The sequence below is a fragment of the Manis pentadactyla genome, chromosome 16, assembly GCF_030020395.1.
Source record: "Manis pentadactyla isolate mManPen7 chromosome 16, mManPen7.hap1, whole genome shotgun sequence".
Taxonomy (NCBI): Eukaryota; Metazoa; Chordata; class Mammalia; order Pholidota; family Manidae; genus Manis; species Manis pentadactyla.
In genome coordinates this window covers 73,820,191-73,840,630 of record NC_080034.1, presented here as the reverse complement: position 1 = coordinate 73,840,630, position 20,440 = coordinate 73,820,191, and the positions used below count along the sequence as shown (strand labels likewise).

General features: G+C 40.7%; 1 long non-coding RNA gene across 1 annotated transcript in view; it reads left to right on the top strand.

Annotated features, from left to right (window-relative positions):
- The first annotated feature begins 1,344 nt into the window (after window positions 1-1,344).
- LOC130681337 (uncharacterized) overlaps window positions 1,345-20,440 on the top strand; it is a 142,142-nt gene continuing 123,046 nt past the window's right edge. The window contains exon 1 of the long non-coding RNA XR_008994411.1: window positions 1,345-1,754. This is a non-coding gene — a long non-coding RNA (uncharacterized LOC130681337). The remainder of the gene's footprint in view (window positions 1,755-20,440) is intronic.

Sequence of the window (20,440 nt, the reverse complement as noted above, 5' to 3'; positions counted from 1 at the left end):
GTGCATGGGGATGTTAACTGGAGTTAGTGAAGAAGACTTGATGTTATGACTGAAGCTTCACCAGGAGCCTAGTCCCACCCAGTCACTGCATGGTGAGAATAAGCAGAATATAACTGGAAGACAATCTGCTTTGTATCTGCTATTTTTTTTTTATTTTGGTAAATATACTTTTATTAGGATTTACTGCACAAAGCTTTGAATTTGAAAAAGTAATGCATTCAAAAGATAAGAGGAAATTGGGAGCAGGCACTGGTTTTAAAAATGCTCTCTTACAAATGTCATTAAAATCTGTAGTGTTCTAAATAAACCAACAGGTGGATTCAGTGAGAGCTGTGATATATTGGTCCTACTTGAAATGGTAGGGTGGGGGATTCAGAAGTTGGCAAGTGAGAAAATCAGGGGAAACTCCTTTTAAAGAGCATCCATCGTTTATGGGGAGATCAAGTCCAGCGTGTGTGTTTCCTACCCAACATGCAAGGGAGGAAACAACCTTTTATTGTTTTCAGTTTACTGTTACCATAAAGAAGATCAGATCATTTTCATCAACTGCCTTGACAATAAATAATATATCCTGAATAATATTAATGCATTTACTAATATTACTCATGACATCAATAACCAAAATTATTCATATGCTAATAAAATAAGAGTGAATATGTAAGTTACATGAAGGTACTTCATTTTGTTTCCTTCTCTGTCCTAACCACTCAACAGTAACTAGCATATAGTAATGTTAAATGATTAATTCGAATGAACAAAAGGCTCCACATTAAGAGGAATGTACTTCCTTATTTTAAAAAATGGGAAAAGAAATAAATTGCATGAAGAAAAATAATTACTTCTATAGCAAAATGAATTTTTGACTGTAAAGTCTAGCCAGTAAAATGCTGTTTTTATACTATTAAAACTTGATTGAGTATAATCTACCCAACAGCAAATAAAGAAAATCTTTGTGTAAGTAAAACAGTGTTGAGATTCTTGCCTGCATCTTTCTAGCCAATTAGTTATAACTTATTTAAGACAATACATTTAAAATGACTAAAGGATTATTTTGTTAAAAGGTGAGAGTGTGTGACAGTTACTAAGATTCTTTCTTATTTATATAAGAAAAACAAAATGTGGTGGAGAAACAGTGCATTGTTTTAAACAGCACCTAGAATAGGGTAAGTTGGACAGTCAGCACTCTATAAATACTTGTTCTTGAGCAAAAGAATGGTCAGTTTGTTTTGTAATGAAGATGAGTCAATAGAGAAGAGGCTAGGGAGGTGGTTTCTAAAACTAGTAAGCATATTAAAATAGTAATTTTAGTTCATACTTAGAAGCTTTTTATTAAACAATAACAACTGTAAAATAGCAGGGTAACTGATGACAAGCAGCCCAAGGAATCCCGGCCAGACGCAAACAGCGTCCCTGGTTGATTGGTGATCGTGATGCCTCACTCCACAGAGTCAGCACGGCAGCCACGCTGCTGTTCCAAGTGGCGGGAAGCAGGAGCGGGGCTGGGGTTCACGCTCCGCGGGAGTGCGGGGGAAGCCATCAGGGTGAACAGTCAGCGTCCTGGGCCTCAGCCCTAAGCGAGTTTCACTCACTCGGCGAGTCTGGGGCTGTGTCCTGAACCCGCCTTTGTAACCTGCATTTCAGGTGATTGCTGGACCGGCGATCTGCAGTCTTGTGTTTTGAAAAGCAGTTCCTGGAATTCCTGCTACTGTGTCCCTGCTCCAAAGACTCGCCTGTGAACACCCAGTGGACGCCAGGTACTGACACTATGGGGCCATTTGGTCACAGCTCCTGGCCATTCTTTTGGGGCTCTGACTAGCCCAGATTCCCCTCAGATCTGCTTTGCTTCTCTGGAACTCCTGCCCTCACTTGGTCAGGACTATGTTCACAAGTGAGACTTGTCTGTAAGCCCCTTGCTATATAATCTTTACTGGGTTTTAATGACCATGTTACATGTTTCTCCTCATTTCTATGCTTTGAAACAGATTAAGTAAGATTAGAATCAGCTGCTTCTGAAAGTTTGTAAAATTCCTCTATGAAACCATGTAGACCTAGTGGGTTTTGTAAGGAGGGAGACTAGATCTTTGAGCAATTCCTCTATTCCTGTTTGATTCATTTGTATTTTGAACTATTTGGCTATTTTATCACTTCCAGAGTAAATTTTCCCTTTGGAAAATTGTACATTTCATCCGTATTTTGTGTGTGTGTGTGTAAGATTCAGTAAACTGGTTTTATATGTTTCTTTGAACTTCGTTTGTATCTATGAATATTCCCCTCTCTTTCTTATTTTGTATATTGTTTTGATATCTCACTCTTTTCTGTTCAATTAGGTTATAGGTAAAAATGGCAAAAAGTTATTTAAAAAGAATATTTTTTAAGTGAGAAAAATTTAACATGTGTTTCTTCAGCAGGTGGGGAAGGTATATACCAACACATATACAGATATATATATGTATGAACCTGCCACTTCTTATTCCAATTAATCCTGTAATGCCTTTGAAAAATGAGACTTTTCTGGTTGTGTTCTGATGCATTTATTCAATACGCACATGGAAATACAGATGAAAGAATGCGATTCTGTTTTATGATTAGTGTATGCTGATTACAGGCTATTTCATTTTAATTTTTGACATTGATGTGTCAAACACTGACTGCATTTTGAATGTCTATCAGTCTCTCTCTCTATATATATCCATAAATTTAATTGGATGAAACTTTTCTCTAACAGTGAGGACTCTTCCAGAACTGTGAAACGTTCCTAGCATCTTAGCGAGGGCTGAGGCACAGGGGGACGCACAGGAACGCTGTGGGCTGCGGTCGATGCGTCTGAGTGTTGGAATGGTCATTTGTGTCCACTAAACCTCCCTAAATCTCCAATTTGACTGTTATCAGTCATCATTTTGTTGGCTGATCTGAAAAGTAGGAGAAATAATGTAAAATTAAGTGTTTTAATTATATTGGGTAATATGAATCACATCTTACTATTTCATTCTAATAGGTGTGGTTCTGTTAACATGGGGAGACACACATCTGGAGAAAGAAAATGCTTAAACTGGGTCTCTTTATGTATAAAAGTGAAGTTTCCTACCAAGCTCATTGTAGCGCTGGAGAGGTTGTTTCTTGTCTGTAGGTAAGTGATGGGCTAAAGGCAGAATTCTAATAACTTTTCTGACACAGGTTGGCACCTGGAGCCTTTTCTTTCCCTGGGAGTGGTGGGGAAGCCATGCTGGTGGCTGTTTATGTCCAGAATTGCTGGGAAAATGCCCTCTGTCAAACGGGTGCTGGGCACGCTGTTAGTGCTCAGTAACTGGTGGATAATGATGGAATATATTCACACCTTGAAAAAGGGGTGGTGAATTTTTTGAATTTTCTTACTGAGTTCAGCACACTGAGAACCCCCGTGGAGGTCCACAGGGTGAAGCTCTGCCCTGCAGAGAGCAGGTGATGACAGAGGTCTCTGTTTTAGTATGTTTGGTCCAGGAAATCACAGCTCTGGTCTGCCGGAGCTGGTGGGTCTCATCAGTTACCCGGCAGCCACGTCCCCCCGATATGGAGCCTGTCACCCTGCGGGGATGCTGAGAGCCAGGGAATGACTCGGCTTCCAGATGACATTGGCATCCTCTGGCACTGGTGATGAAGTGGGGGAAGTGAGAACTTCTCTAAAAACAATAAGATAAACACAGCTTTGAGGGCAATAAGAAGGTAGTGGTGTTTTTCAGGTTGAGCACAAAAAGAGCTACCAAGCTCCTTTGTAGCAATTTGGATCACCACACAAAGTGTGGACAGAATGCCAGCATCAGTGTTTAGATGGATCTAATCCTATCTGAATTCTTTCGTAATTTCAGATTCTTTTTTTAAACCTGTTCAACACTGAGAGTTGGCGCCAGATTGGTGTCTAACGGCCATCGCTCTCCTGTGAAGAGAGGTAGGGTGGCAGGTGTCCTGGAGCCCCACTCACACAGGCCTGAGTGGGAGAGGTTTACTCAAAGCGACCCAGATTTAGCAGTTTTGAATTTCACCAACTGGAGCTGAAGTCCATGAACACATAGTGAGCCTCGTCCAATTCTGTGTATGAAAAGTGAAGGGGATGCCATTGGTTCAGGGGCTCACGGTTGTCCACTTGTGCATCCAAAGGGCAGCTTGTTTCCACAGACTGAGGTGATGGGGCCAGTCCACCTGCCCAGCCCTCAGAGTCACCCTGCTTGGACCAGAGGGCCATGGCGACTCGGTCAGCCCTCGCTGAGTGCGCAAGTCACACGTGGCTGTGCAGTCCTGGCCAGCTCCCGAGGCCCTGCCTCGTTGAAGGTCTGTGTTCGCTGAGTCGCGAGGAAGGACGGGGTCGGTGCAGTGGACTCATTCCAGGTCGTGCTACCCTGGGATCCTAAGATACAGGGCTGGTCTTTGAAAAGGTAATTATTTCCCTCCTAATGTTTCCCTGTGTATATTTTCCTCTCCTCCCTATTCCCTTCATTGTTCTAGGAAAAGCTGCTCGCCTGAAGCCCTCGCTGGGGAAAGCCTAGCTTTCATGGACCATATCTCTGTTTTAGGGGTTGCAAACACTCCTTGAGAATGTGTTCAGGTGTTTTGGGGTGATTGATTATTTTGTGGCAGGATTTCTGCCCCCTAAATATGGTATCTCGTGTGGCTAATGTGAAGGCTGTTTGACTACCATGTTGTGCGGCTGTGGGTTTATAGCGGTCCTAAATGTTTAGACAGACAAGTGCAATGTGTCTCGACGACAATGCCGATGCAGTCATTCAGCTTTGACTGCCTTTGTCCAGGGCATGAGCAGATTTTGGTATTTGACTCGGTTGCTTCTTGCTCCTCTGAAGACAGCATCTGTGCTCAAGCTGGGTCTTCTCGCCTGGACCCTACTATCTGTGGCAGGTTTGTTCCTGTGAGTGGTGGCAGGTTCTCAGCCTCAGTTAGCTTTTCACGTCTTTCACGTCCCAAAGCTGCCTTTAGCTTTCCTTTCTGGGCATCCTACGGTTCGCTGGGGCATGCATTCAGGGGCTTCGAGGGTTTTGGCTGAAGATCCTGGGTTGGGGTCTTTAGGGCCCTGCCGCAGCCCTGCCTCCCTGTGCTGCCCTGCAGTGGGATCGCTTAGTGCAGAGGCCAGGCCCTGCCCGCCCCGTGCCCTGGAAGGGCCCCAGAGACAGCCTGTCCCCGTGTGCGAGCAGAGAGGCAGCATGGGGCTCCCTGGCAGCCCACAACTCCAGAGCCCTTTGGGGGTTTAGGAGAGTACTGTGAGATTCCACACTGTGTGCTCCATTTACGTCAGTCAGGTGGAAGACACAGAAACCAAGCAGATTGTAAATAAGTGGAGCACGAGGCCATGTGACTACTTCACGCTCTTCCTTACCAGTTTTCAGAGCTTAGCCGGTGGGGCTGGAACGGGCTTGCCATGGAGGGGCATTAGGCCTTCAGGTTGTCATGCACGTTAGTTGTGGGGCTTTTCTGGGGAAGAATGCTGAGATTTCAAGCCATTCCTTTCCTTCTGACCTAATGAAAATGTAAAGAGAAAATGCGATTCTGTTTGTTCCTCAGTTCTGAGAGTTTTCCCTGTGGATCCCTGAGCCCAGAGTCCATGGGTGTGATGGGCTGGGAACCTAAAGGGGACGGATCTGAGCTCCCAGAGCCGAGACACAGCTGGACCATGAGCTCACAGACGTGGTCACCCTGAGGGCCGCTCGCGAGCCAGTGGCATGGCCATTGCGTGTCTGTGTGCAGGACCAGGGAAATGCACCTGAATGCGAGGGCGAGCTCCACAAAACCTGTTACTCCATCTTTGCATGTGACGTGGACCTTCAGGGGCCATGACCCTGTGCCTCTCAGTCAGGGCACAGAGGCTGTACAAGTGATGCCCTGGACATCAGCCTGCTGTGGTGTTCTGGGTGTGGCACTGCACAGATCGGGCACAGCAGGCGGCCCTGGGCACCGGGCCTCGCGTGTGGTTAGAGACGGGTGGGCACAAGAAAGGGAAGGAAGTGCCACATGAGGACTCAAATGACCACTTTGACAGAAGCCTCGTTTCCAAAGAAAGTAGGGAACAACAGCAAAACCTGAGGGGCCTGGATGGCAGCGCAGCCCTCAGAGCGACCCCGGTCAGGCAGACGGAGACGAGAGGCAGATGGAAAATGCCTCATGTCCCTGGTCGCTGGGATCCCTGGTTTTCCGTGAGAAGCCTTCCCATGGGGGCTCGGGCAGCTGAGTGAGCGGTGCCCTTGTGTCAGTGCCAAGGTAATAAGCACTGCCTATCAGAGGAAATCCAACTAGAAAGGTTATTTGTATGTCGATACGATGTGCACTTACTCCGAACTACTTTATTTCTGGCCTTTTCACTATCAACAGAATCTCAGCTAGAGAACAGCAATAGGTTTGTCATGGTTTCTCTTCTTGTGTTTCGCCTCCCGTATTAATTGGTCATTGGAATATTTTGAGGAATAGAAGCCATTTCTCTGCACCTAATTAAGGGACCAAGATTTAGAATGTAGGCAAAGCAGGAAACTCCAGCTCAGAAAAGCCACTACGTCTCCATGGAAGGGAGATTGTCCTTTTTCTCTTTGTTTTTCTTTATCTGTAGTCAGTCTTTATCTGAGATTTTAATGTTTGTTGTCTACATGATTACAGCCTCTTTCTGGGCACCAAAATCATGAGACCTGTCTGCTTTCAGACTCACACAGCAAGATTATTTCTTAGGATGCATTCCTCAAAACGTGCATCACAGGCTGTAATCTGTGCATGTTTCAGCTGGAGTTTCGTAGCTCTGGTCCCTGTCAGGAGGGTGGCGTTCACTGTTAGGCTGGTTCAGTATTACATTGATTAGTTCTTTTTCCATGCTCCAAGGACACTGGTTGTCCTTTGCAGAATATTTCTTGAGTCAGTGTTAAACTCTCAGCGTTAAATCTATTGTAGACCTCTCCTTTGTATGGCTGAAGGGAATTTTCAACTTAACCAGCATTCTCATATATAACAAATCACACTCTGGGTTTCCAAATGCCTTGTACTGGTGGCATTGTTTATTTGGGTCAGGAGTCCTAGGGACCTCCCAGCCTAACAGCTTCTCCTAAAAGCTGTGCAGCAGATTTCCAGGATGCCCATTGCATTAAATGATTTACGGCCGTCGCAGAGCTTATAATTTAAGGTGTTGCTGTGATCTCCTCTTTCCAGATATGCTGTCCTGGTCAGAAGAATCTCCTGTATGAGTGTTTGTGTTTTTCTTCTTCTGTCACCTTATGGCCAAAAAGTCCCTTGGCCTACTGAATTAAAAACAAGAATAAAAAAAAAAATCATTCAGCCAAATTTGACTATTAGAGAGCAGAGACACTGGAAATAGCATGTCATTTTTAAGCTTAAATGTCCTACTTTTTGTAATGTTTTCATTTTAAAATGTGGAAAAGGATGACATTCGGCTGTCAGAGATAACACTTCTGACACATTTTGCATTTCTAACATTTGCAATTTTTAGTTCTGGTTATGAAGTTGACTTAAAGTATCTTAGAGCATTAGTATAGGATTTAGAAAAGGAAAACTCATTTCTTCCACTGTGTGTGTGTGTGTGTGTGTGTATATATATATATATATATATAAAAGATTTTTTGCTGCTAAGTATACTAAACTCATAAAGAGATTTTATAATCTAAATCACCAAGTTTACCTCAGTTTAATCTGTTCTTTGAAATATACAGCATGAAATATGGTGGTGATGTGCTAAGCTTTTCCTCCAGGCAGCTCCACAGTCAATCCCACATCCCAGTGCCCCTCCATCCCTCACTGTCCCACGAAATATCAGTCCCAAGGACCCCAAATGGCATGAGTTCCACAGCATGAGATCTGCACTGTGCGATGAGGTGCTAGTGAGCTGCCTGAGCACCTGGTCCCCCTCCTGGAACTCCCCCCTCTGCAGGTGTGGCTCCCTGGGAGGGTGACCAGCTGTCCCTGTTTGGCTGGGATGTCCCAGCTTTAGCATTCAGTCTCATGTCTTAGGAAAGTTGCAGCCCCAGGCAACCAGGACTGCTGGACGCCCTAGAGCCTCCCACAGGGCCAGGACCAACTCAGCTGGCTGTATATCTTTGTGAGGTCAGACCAGTCACCTTCTCTGTCCTTGGGATTCTGAATGCTGAACTGAGAAGCAGAGACGAGGAGCATCATTAGGTCAGGTGCAGCTCTTCCAAGCAGTTCACCAAGGACTGTACTGTAATATCACTGGGGTTCCTAAGACATACTACTGGAGAGGCCTTGGCCCCCCAAACTCTGATTTAATTGGTTTAGGATGGGACCTGGGGTATGGTCCTTTAAAAAAATATCTTAATCGGAGGGTTCGAAAATGTAGCCAGGGTCCAGTCCACTGCTCTAGAAGGAAGATATACAAAATCAGCAACTCTTGATATGGAAGCTTCTAGAATTATCTTGATTTTGCCATTTCTGAAGCTTGTGTGTTCAGTACTTTCTTGGAATATACTCCAGTATCTTTCTAGTGAGTCAATTTTGAAAGAATCTACCTTGAATTGTTTCCTATTTTTTGCAGCCAAAAGAAACACAAATATAAAACCGTAGACAATTTTGTTCCAAAGTTTTCTACTTTGAATAAGGCAGATGGGGAAATAGGTTGAAGCAGGGTTCAGTGATAAAGTAGGGACTTGTTCTCAGGACCCAGAGATTAATGGCGTCGCAGCTGTGGCCAGAGCCTCAGCAAGGCGCACGCTCCACACTCCAGCGCTTTGAAGGAGGGGCTGAAGGGATGCATTCTGTGGCCTCCTGCATCAAGATCTGTATGATGATTTAGAATTAAATTCTAGGAAAAATTGCCAACCTAAATGAACTAATACACTTTACATTTTATAAAGAAAATATTAAAACACTTGTCACACTCTATTTTCTTTTTTACCAGAAAACTTAGAACCCAAATTGTGCTCCATTAATAAGGATATTTCCTGATGTTTAAAGCATTTTTATTTTTCTTTTCTCCCCAAAATTTACATTTTTTAAAAATTCAAATTGTCTTATTTTATAAGGCTTGCATATTAAGCTATTTAAAAGTGTCCTTTGAATTAAGATGTTGCAGACTATGAGGAACAAAAATAATAAAAGGTTGGCGTGTTCATCAGATGAGAGCCACTGTGCTAGTTACTGATACTCATATGACATGGTTCCAGGAATGAAAGACCCTCTTTGCAGCCACAAAATGAAAAGGTCTATGAATCATATCAAGAACCTGTGCAGCAGGCCTGGTACTCCAAGCAAATTAAGACAAGAATGAGATGTTATTTTTTTGTTTTGTTTCATTTTTCAAATAGGCAACGATTTTATAAAGACCCCAAATTGTCCAGAATTTTACATAAAAATAAACTGTTGGTTGGAATCAATAAATGGAAATGGAATAGTATTTCTAGAGGACAAATTGATATTGTAAAGTATTTATACATTTCCACCACTCTAAAAAGTTAGTGCATGTACATCATATGTTAAAAATGTATATAAATTAAAAACACATATGATACACCCTCATTGTGTGTGCATGATGCATGTGTACACACGCACACACAATGAGCCAAAATTGTACTAGGTCATTGATCTATACTATTGCTTATAGATGATTTTTAATTACCTTTCTGTGATTCCTGTATTTCTTTAGTGAGTGTATTATAAGAAAAAATAGATATCTTAAAGGAAAGCCATTCTCTGGATGTCATACTATTCTGAAGAATTCATTATGGTCTTTACAGTTGAATCGGTCATTTCCCCCAAGCATAATATTGTGGAGAAATAGATTATGCATATGCACCTACTATCCTGTGTTGGAGGGTGGATGGCCTTTGCCAGACTCAGAATTTATTATTAGCAGCTGAAATATATCCATGAATTGGAAAGGAGAGGCTGTGTGAACGAAGAAACCTAACAAATTGTGTACTTTTAAATTATTTTCATAACTTCACCTTGTTGTAAATATTGTAGACAATCATAAGTGTGTATTTTAACTTGCTTGTTAGAATTAATATGTTTTTAATACTGTAGACAATCATAAGTGTGTATTTTAACTTGCTTATTAGAATTAATTTGTTTTTAATACCATACCAGATAATTAGGATACATATCCTAATTATGAAAAGCCACAGAAAATCTCTTTTGTGGGTTAAGAGTTACTGTCAAAGCCTTGATGTGAATGGCTACATTTGGGAATAGAAGGTGTTATGTAAAAGTTGGGAATATATTGGTCATTATTGTTCCACTGTGAGCATCTGTGTTCCTTACATTAAATACATCTATATACATATGATTAACAGTTTACATAAAACCAAATTTTTTGATGATTTGTTTAATGGGAAAGTTTTATAAAATTTATTCATTTTGATACATTATTAAATGCTAGGTATGGGGTGAGGTGCATTACATGCCATATAACTGGGTTTTCTTGTCAACCTTTCCAAGTATGTAACATCATTCCCATTACAGAAATGATGAAAGTAAGTAGTTTATCAGCAAAGTACCTTGTGTCATCACCTTTATTTTAAAAACATATATTTGGAATCTGTAATCTTATTTCTGTATTTGTTTTATACACTTACTGTTTGGTTCAATAGATTCTTTCTTGCCGGATATGCATTTTAGGGGATCATAACCTCTTTAAATCTGTGTTAACATATTTTAAGGTAAATAGAACTGAAGGTTATTGCTTTTGAGTTCCTGCTCATAGTTTTGGAATGTTCACTACCCACAAATTTATTGCAACTATTAATAAAAAGTGGGTGAGACTTCTGAGGAACTTCATTAAGCAAGGAAATGGTGGTTATGAGTCACTATTTCAAAACATCAAATATAATATTAAATGTAATATAGGGAAAGCAAATTATCAAACAATAAATTATACATGCATTGTTTTAAAATTTTGATGGTAATATAAATTAGCTTATTTTGTTTTACTAGGACGTTCCAAAATGTTTTTGTACTTCCAATATACTCCTCTGATAATTTTGATGCAGCCAGCCAGTCTGTGTTATGCTTTCTAACAATTCCTAAAGTGCTCCATCAGTAAGTTAAGTTTGGAAAGTGCTGGGTTAAGTGAAATTTAACAAGCCATTTGGTGTGGGACTTCACAGAATTTTTAAATGGCTGATATTCTTTGTATATCTCCAAAAGAAAACTCTAGTATGCATCATTTCTCAAATGTATTTGACCGCAGAATCTTATTTTAAGGGAACATACCATGGGATCTGAGGTCTGTGAAACACCCTGAGAAAGAATTTATAACATCTGCACTTGTGTTGCTGGAGTGGAAATAATGAAAACGGCTTTATGTTTGTCACCAGAATGTACCCTCAGGTGATGCTCCCATCCCCAAAGCTGGAAATATCTCCCAGCCGTGGCTATTATGCATGCAAACAGTACTTATATTCTTGTTGTCTTGCTCTCTCAATATATGATAAGGGCCACTTGAATGAGGCAACTACTAGCATGTGCCTAATGACATTTGATAAGCAAAACAAAACAATACATCACTTAACAGGGCCCTTAAACCTACATTGGATTAATATATCTCACTAAAAAACGATTACCTTATAAAATCTTTATTTAGTAGTAACAGATATGTTTTTATCAAAAGTCAGCATCAAAAGTGGTAAGTCCTGAGATTTTTAGGGGAGCGAAACAAATCTATAGGCTAGGATCATGGTGGATCCATTCTCGTTATGTCATCATACATTTGTCCAAACCCACAGGATGTACAAAGGCAGCAGTGAGTCCGGACGTGACTGTGGGTCTTAGGGGATGGCGGCATGTCGTTATAGGTTTACCAGCTGTGACCAATGGCCACTCTCCTGAAGGACGGATAGTGGGGGGTGGAGGGGGCTGTGTTTGTGTGGGGGCGGAGGTATATGGAAAATACACCTTCCACTCAGTTTTGCTGTGAACCTAAACTGCTCTAAGAAATAGTCTATTATAAAAGTTACAAGCATCTACTTTTTCAAAGCATAAGAACCTCTTATTTCTCTCTTCCAGTGGAGGCACAAGGTGAGTGAAGATGAACGAATAGTGTAGGTGGGGAATCTGTGGGTTTATAGAAACCGAATGCCGTAAGCACATTTCACATAAAAATGCATCAGTGTGAAGCCCTCGTGGATGGACATCACGGGACAGCTGACCCCGGGAGTCTTGGGCCAGAGTTGTTTCAAATGCGTTTCCTTGTCCACACAGCTCTGCCTTCTGATACGGAAACCAGGTTTTGTTTCAGAGAGGAGCAAACATGCAAAAAAAAGAGAGAAAAATCCTAGAATACTACTGATACTCAAATTTGACATTTCTTTAAATTAAAGTTCATTTTAACAGATGCACAGCTTTTAATTAAAAGTACAATATGTCCATATAGCTCTTGAGTTAGTAGCAGAAATGGGAAGAGTACCTTGGAGGAAATGTTGATGGGTTTAAATGAAAGGGCACGGCAGGCAGACCAGGTAAACCGTGTGGAACCCGGGAAGACGTCCGCCCTCGCCCCGACCTGGTTGTCCTGGACGCTTCCCTCACATCTGAAGGCTGCATCTTGTGTGTGTGGGGGTGGCCATCTATTTTTAGTTAGTTTCAAGACATAAGGCATTTCACCTCCTAGGGATATATTATTTCTGTTCTTTAATTCTAGCACTGGCGATAAATTTGGGGAAACTACTAAGTGATAAGGCAACACCCCAGATGACCCCAAACCTTCCTAACTCAGCCACACAAGCCCAACAAAGTACAATGTGCACCCTCGTCACACCTGGGTTCTCCCCGGGGTCTGCTGCCCCAGCATACGCCCTCCTCCCCTGTACCCGCAGGAGGGTTCCCTCATGACTGAGGATCCTTTCTGGGGGCATGTTTGGCCCGTGATGGCCGTGATGATGACCTGAGATTCTAGCTTATTGTCACTGGCCTCGTACCTCAGAAGCTTGCCCAAGACCTGCCTTCAATTACCAACGCCTCCTGCGAAAAGCAAGAGGCGCCTGCGGCCCCCTCGTCCGAGACCGTTACTGTTCGGTGCGTTTGCCGTCACTGGCAGGCTTTCTGCCGCTTGTTTCCCCCTGAATCTTCACTTAAGTTGTGACATCAGCATCTGGTCTTTGCCTCCATTTGCTCGAGTGCTGTGGTACAACCCTTGGTAAAGCAAAGCTTAGCATAACTCCAAGGCAGCACTTCTTTTTTTTTTATGGTTAACAATAGGTAACAAAAGCAAGATTAATTTTTTTAACGAAGCCTTAAACAATTAACCGTCTTTCATTTTCTCTCATTTCTTTATCACCTAACAAGAAAAACAGAATGAAAAGTTTAAAGACATCCTTTATGCAGTAAGAAAAAATATTTAGTAGTAAATTTAGGAATATTCATCAGTAACCACAGATTTGTGAGAAATGAGTGAATTTCCTCAGTACTGTTTAATTCACTAGCCTGAAATGATGACCCCTTTGAAAGCCAGAGTGAGGAATCCTTGTGGTGAGCGGTTCTCAGGAAAGTCCTGCTGGCCTGTGGGTGGGGGGACGTCGCTGGCGGGATGCGTGGCCACTTAATCCACTCCATGTGGTTGGCTCTCGTTGGGCATCCTGCCAGCGAGAAATCGTCTCCCTTCCGCTTGTTTCCTGACAACCCCTAAGAGTCAGGACACTCTAGGTGAGAAACTTTACTCTAGCAGGGTTATATTAACCTAATTTATAAGAGAATTAACTCTGAAAAACTGTTACGTAAATGACAGTACCAGTCCTTTTGAGTGACAATTTATTATCCTTTGTTTCTGGGTGCCAGCAATTATATCCCGTCCTAATGAAGACCAAGCCAATTTCCCTCCCCACATGGACCCATCTTTCGCCCCACTGGAATCCATGCTTGATATAAGGAAGGTTGGAAGTGTCCTGGAGATGTCTCAGTAATAGAACCTCTGGCAAATCCGCCAGAAGATTCTGTTCCACTTTAGAAAATATATCAAAGAAAATTGGCTTATTCTTTAACAAATTTAATGATTTTAATATAAAAACCACAAATACTAAAAAGGAGTTGCATTACTCTTTATTGAAGATCACATTTTCAATAGGAAGATTAAATCTAAGTAAAAGTGGAGGATGCCATATTATCTTTAAAAAAAACATGAGCTTTGTAGATACTCAAGTCATGAGCCTGGTGCTGATTATAAGTAAGTGCCTGGCTCACCTGGACTGTATGGACACCTTACCAACCTCAGTTTTCCCACCTATAAAATGAAGGATTTACATGTTACCAGTTAGATCTAAAATTCAGTCTTTCTTTAGTGTCCAGTTAATCTGTACAAAAATAAATAGCCACAACGCCTAAACTAGAAATAAGTATCTGCAGAACTGTATGTTACACCGTCAAAGAGTGAGATTTGACTCAGAAAAAATGGCCAACTGAATCTGTTTTATAATACTGTAGCTATATTAAGGAAAAGCTAATTTACATAATGTCAACTCCTAAATTCTGGGCAAGGTAGCAATGACATCATGTTTATTTTGGGGTCAGATTTTTCGAGAATGTTGTGGTGTGATCATATGGATCACTGTGGAGTCATTCAGCTCTTTTTTTATTGTTGAATTGTGATACACCATTCTGAAAATCACGTGGAGTCTAGACGTTATTTGATGCCAGAGGCTGCCAAGCTCTGCTGGGGCCCCTTTAGCTGCTTTTCATTTGTGTTTGGATGGTGACTTGATTCAAAGTGGAAGACAAGGGAAATATTATATAAAATCTTATCTTTTTTGTTCCCCTAGTAGAATGGATTAATAGTTATCCCAGGAAAGGCTGAAAAAATTTAGCACCTGCCAACTGTGCCTTTATATTCACTTCTTAGCTTGAATTCTCTCTGATGTGGTTAATGAATTTCAGGATTCACTGAGGGACCCGAGGTATGTAAAGTCCCAAAGGAACAATGCTTCAGTTTATTTGCTCCGTTCATCCCTATTCCTTTTGAGATCCTGCTCTGTGCCGACCACGGTGTCGGGATTAAAGACGTGAACCGCACTACCCTCAGGGGTGGCAGAGCAGACGTTCCGACAAACGTTGAGATTCAGCATAATCGTTGCGATGGAGATGGTATGTTTGTGGAAGTTGTGGAACACTGGCATCTGCCCGGATGATCAGGAAGTATTTCACAGAGGAGAGAGCTGAGCCTTCAGGGGCAGTCAGAGGACATGCTGGACTGTGGTCTCCCGGACTGGGGGCAAGTGTGCCGGGAGAGTGTGTCAGGCAGAGACACCCCGAGGAGGAAGGCGTGGCGGATGGGAGACATGGCAGCATCTGGGGGCGTGTGGCTGTGCTCCGATCTAGGAAGCTGAGGCACAGCAGTCCACAGAAGTCAGGGCAGGAACGGTTTTGCATTCCTGCTGAAACGCTGAGGTTCACTCCTGCTGCCCTTGCCCTCGGCGTGGAGTCAGTTTGACGTGGGGTTGGCTGTTCACCTCCCTGGATTCCAGAGGCGCTGGGTCCCACAGCACCATCATCTTGGAACAGCACTTAAGCTCATCTTAAGCAATTGAATTTTATATTATTTCACACAAATATATATTAAGAACTGAAAATAAACTTATCGTGAACTTTACATTTTAAACATGTGCTTTCAAAGAAACTTCTGGAGTGAAGGTGAAGTTCAGAGCCGCCTGCCCACAGCCCCAGAGGGCTGCCTCTGACCCCCCCTGGTCCCCAGGGCCTGTTTAGTGCTGTTTCCCAAGCAGGGATGCGTCATTGCTTTCCAAAACAGAGAATGAAAAAAAGATTGGATGAAGATATTATTTACAATGAAATGGAGCTTAACCTTTTTTCTTGAAATAATATTCCAGCAAATAATTAAGCATGGTTACTGACACTGAAAGCCTCGTCCATTATAACACTTACTGTGCGTATCGAGCTTAAGGAGCAGAATGAAAGGACTCTCTATCTTATGAGACCATCGAGAATTTCATATTACTCCTTAGACTTGAGAGTTACGGTAATCCTAGAGGCGGACACCTGCCCTCTATTCAGTCAGCACACGGAGCTGATGCTAAGATCTAGACAGTTTTGGCATGCTGCAGAATGACATTTTACATCCTATTTCAGTGTTACTATAAAATGGCAAGGAGTTAAATAAAACAGTATCTTAACATGAGACCAAGAGAGCCACACTCCAATGTGATTATTTTCACTTGAGTTCTTTGTTGTTATGGGCCACATGGACTTCATTTCATTTTCCAGGGAGTGATTGATAATCATTTTATTTAAAAAATGATTACTGCAAAGGAATTCAGGAACAAGTGTCATGTGTTAAATTGAGTTCATAATTATTTAGCTTAATTGAAAATAATGGCGACACAAAGGGGAGCGTAAGATCATTTTACTCAGTATTATTTCAACAAACCAGTAAGGAAAAACATATTCTAATTTTTTTTTAAATCCAGTGTTTAAAGTCCTAGTTGCCTTAAGAGAAGCCAAGAAGCCTGTGTTTGTTTCTAAAGGTGGCCATGATGACTGTGTCCACGGCGTCCTGCTCTCCGTTCCTCCTCTGCACACCTGAAATCTTTCTGTCTCTTCTCCAGTGAAAAGAACAACAGTTCACCTTCCTAGTCTGTGACAGAGTGAGTGTGTAAGCTAGGCCATCCTGCACAGAGGCAAGGGAGCGTCAGCGCTCTGCTGGTTAGTGACCACGAACAGCCTTTCACAGGTGATGGTGACTTGTATGGCATGTAAAGGCCAGCTGTGTTCAGCAAGCTTGTGATGCTGTGGATAGATTCTGCCGTATCTTGAAATTGAATTTGAATTCACATTTTTGGAAGTTTTCTGTCTCCTTTTATTGACTTGGTGGTCTCCATATTCTCACAATTTGGAAAATTAATGTTGTAAGATAAAAATACAAGTAACAGAAATGTACTGCAACAATGTTTTCCCAAGTCAAAGGTTACCGGAGAGAACCAGAGAGCAGTTACCCTGTTACCGTCTCGATGCAGCTGTTTTTAGCCCCTTGTTGTTTCCTGACATTCTTTCCTCCTATTTATTGTCATCGTGTGTTCACAGAATTTATGTAATATTACAGCAGAGGAATTTTTCTAGGTAGCAATGCATTTCCTTCCTCTCCCCATCATCATAAGTCAACAAACTTTTTCTGTAAAGGGCCAGGTAGTAAATATTTTAGGCTTTTGGGCCATACAGCCTTTGTCACAATTACTTACTCTGCTGTTTCAGTGGCCATAGACATTATGTGAGAGAAAGAATGGCAGTGTGTTGCTATAAAAGTTTATTAACAAACACAGGCTGAGATCATATTCAGCCCATGGGCCTATAGCTTGCAAACCCCTTATCTAAATGATTACGAGTTATTTTATTGTTTAGCCATGGAATTATTATACTTCCCTATAGTGTTTTTCTGTTTCTTTCTTCCTCAGCTGGAATTTGTCTTAAACCCTCATATTTAATGTTGGGCTTGACTTCTTTCCTCTGATTACTCTCTAAGAACATAGTGGAAGTAAAAATCATATTGGTACTTATGCTTTGGTCTGCTTCTGGGGATGGTGTATTTTTTTCTTCTCTTAGCTGCATAAATTTGTCATGTAATATTGTATAAGTTTAAGATATACAGCACGTTCCCTTGATATATTTATATAGGAATATGATTACCATTGTAGTGATATTTATCACATTATGTAATCATAATACAATATTATTGTCTCTATTCTCCAAACTGGGCATTAGATTTCTGTGGCTTATTTACTATTCGTTTCAAATTTGTACCCTTAAACACCATCAATCTTATCCCCCTACCCAACCATCCTCTGTTAACCACCATTTTATTCTCTGCCTTTTTAATGGTTTGACTTTTTAAGATCCTACATATAAGTGATATCATGCAGTCTCTGTCTGCCTACTGTCACTTAGCATAATACCCTCAAGGTCTATCCGTGTTGTCGCAAATGACAGAATGGCCTCCTTTCCCATGGCTGCATAATATTTCATCATGTATCTATACCACAGCTGTTTCCCCACTCATCCATCGATGGGCATTTTGGGTGTGCATAATGCTGCCATAAAATAAAAGTGAAGATTTCTAGTAAAGATCCTGTTTTTATTTCCTTTGGACATACACCCAGAGGTGGAATTAAGTAACCTCCACGTTGTTTTCTATAGTGGTTGGACCAATTTACATTCCCCCCGAAAAACAGAGAACAGCATGTTTTCAGGAGACTGGAATTCATATCACCAATTTTCTTTTCAAATGCTTCTAACTTTTGATATAAATTACATTAGTGAGATCTCACATTTCAGAAATTTTAATCATTTTCCTCACTGTTAATATACTTTTGACTTGAATAAATCACTCAAAAATTACTTTCAACAGTCATACATGTACCTGGGACAAAATTCTAAACATATAAAAGGGTAGATAGTAACAAATCCACATCCTGCTCATCAAAAACCAGCCCCCTTTCCCAGAAAACACCATGTTTATCCATTTCTCATGCATCCTTTTAGCTATAGTTTATGTATACCTAAGTTTTATAGCAAAATCTTGGTAAAAAACAATACTATTTCTTTAAAGATTACTTATTTGTCTCACTATTTTTTTAAAATATTAAGTATTTGGCATGTAAATTTTTAGAAATGAATACCTTTTATTAGATTTTCAAATGTATTTACATTTGGGATTGCTTATATACAGTACCCCTAATGTTTAAACTCTTTGTAAATGCACCCTCTTTTTTATTCTACATTGTGTTTATTAAAACTGGAAATAATAAGGCTAATAAGGTAAACAACCTCTTTTATGTTTGTATGTGTATGTTGATTGCTCTTGTTTTCGTTGATATTTTTTGCTTTTTATTGTCTTAAAAATGCAATCGGTATGCCTGTGTTTTGCTAGGGTATAACAAATTGTCATTGAGTAGGTGACTCATCAAGTCTTTTTTCTTCCCTGTTTGGTATTTCTATTGCTATGCTTTTTTATTATTCCTTTTTGCCCTCATTTCTTGCATTCCACTGGATGCATTAAATATTTTTTATTACTTTGAAAGTTTTTTACCATTAGTTTCCGGTGCTTACACATAACTTATTAAAGCTGTTCTCAATTTCTTAAGTTTAATAATCTCTGTATCTTCCCTCAAGTAAAATGTGTCACTTAGCATACACCTATTACTGCTTTTTCCCATTAATCCCCATATCCATACTTCTAGAACTTATTTCTGGATTGTTAACAATATATTTCTGTTATTACTTTTCCATGCTTATTTTGACAGCTCCAATGAGTTATTTACTTAACCTTATTTTTCCTATGAGTCACAGGGTTCTCTTTGTTTTCAAAAGTAGACTGAATTCTCTGAGGCCTCATGTACTTGTTTTACTCTATTATTTAAGTGATACTTAGCTATTTGTATAATTCTGGTCTTGAAGCTTCTATCTCTCATCACTTTGAATATATTACTGTAGTGTCTTCTTATGACCTGGGTTTCTTTCAAAACCTGACTTTCAGTCTAATTTTGTCTTTGTAGGTGATCTGTTCTTAGACTCTGGAAGCTTTTAGAATTTTTAAATTTACATTTGTAGAATTCTCTGTAATGTTCCTACTTGTGGGATTGTTTTTCCAATTATCTGATGGTGTTCTATGAGCACTTTTAATCTGAGGATAATATTCATCACAAATCTGGGAAAATCTTATTCCTTAGTTTCTTAAATCTGCCCCCCGTTCCATTATTTTGTTAGTATTTGGGATTTCTATTGTTTGCACTTCTCTGTTCTCCTTTCTTAATTTTTATTTTAGAAATCCTGTCTTCTTTTATATTCTGGTGCCGTTTTAAAGTCACCCCACCTGGACTTCAGAAATCTGACATCTTTCTTCACCAATGTTAATTCTGTTATTGAAGCTCACTGTGTTGTTTATTTGAGTTATTCCATTTTTCATACCCAGTGCCTCCATCTGGTTTTTCCAAATGATGACCCATTTCTATATTTTATCTGCAGTATCTTCCATAATCTCTTTTAAGTTCTTCTGTCTAGTATATCAATTCTACTTCATCTGTTAGAGTTTTTTATGTTTATTTAATTTTTAAAATAGCACTTAATTTTGAATGTCTCATTATTTTCCTCATGAGACCATTTTTCTGGGTTAGTATAGTAATGTGTTCTTGGGGGAAAAAACTGCCAAAATACCAGATTGTATCCTGCAGTATTTCAGAAAGGGAACATGTTTCAGGGAGAAGATTCTTTGGTCCTGCAGTCCAAAGAGATGGCCAACTCTTATTGCCCTCCCCCTGCAATATCACCTTTGCTTAGGAAATTTCCTCATACCTTCAACCTAGTCACTGCTCTCTCCCAAATACTGGCTTTTGTGAGTTGTAATCACATAGTCCTCAAGGTATTGTGGTAAGGAGAGGAAAGGCTCAGGACTGGAACACTGCTGTCAGGTCATCCTGTTGTTCCAGGCTGGTGCTGGGATGACATGGCTGTGGATTTAATT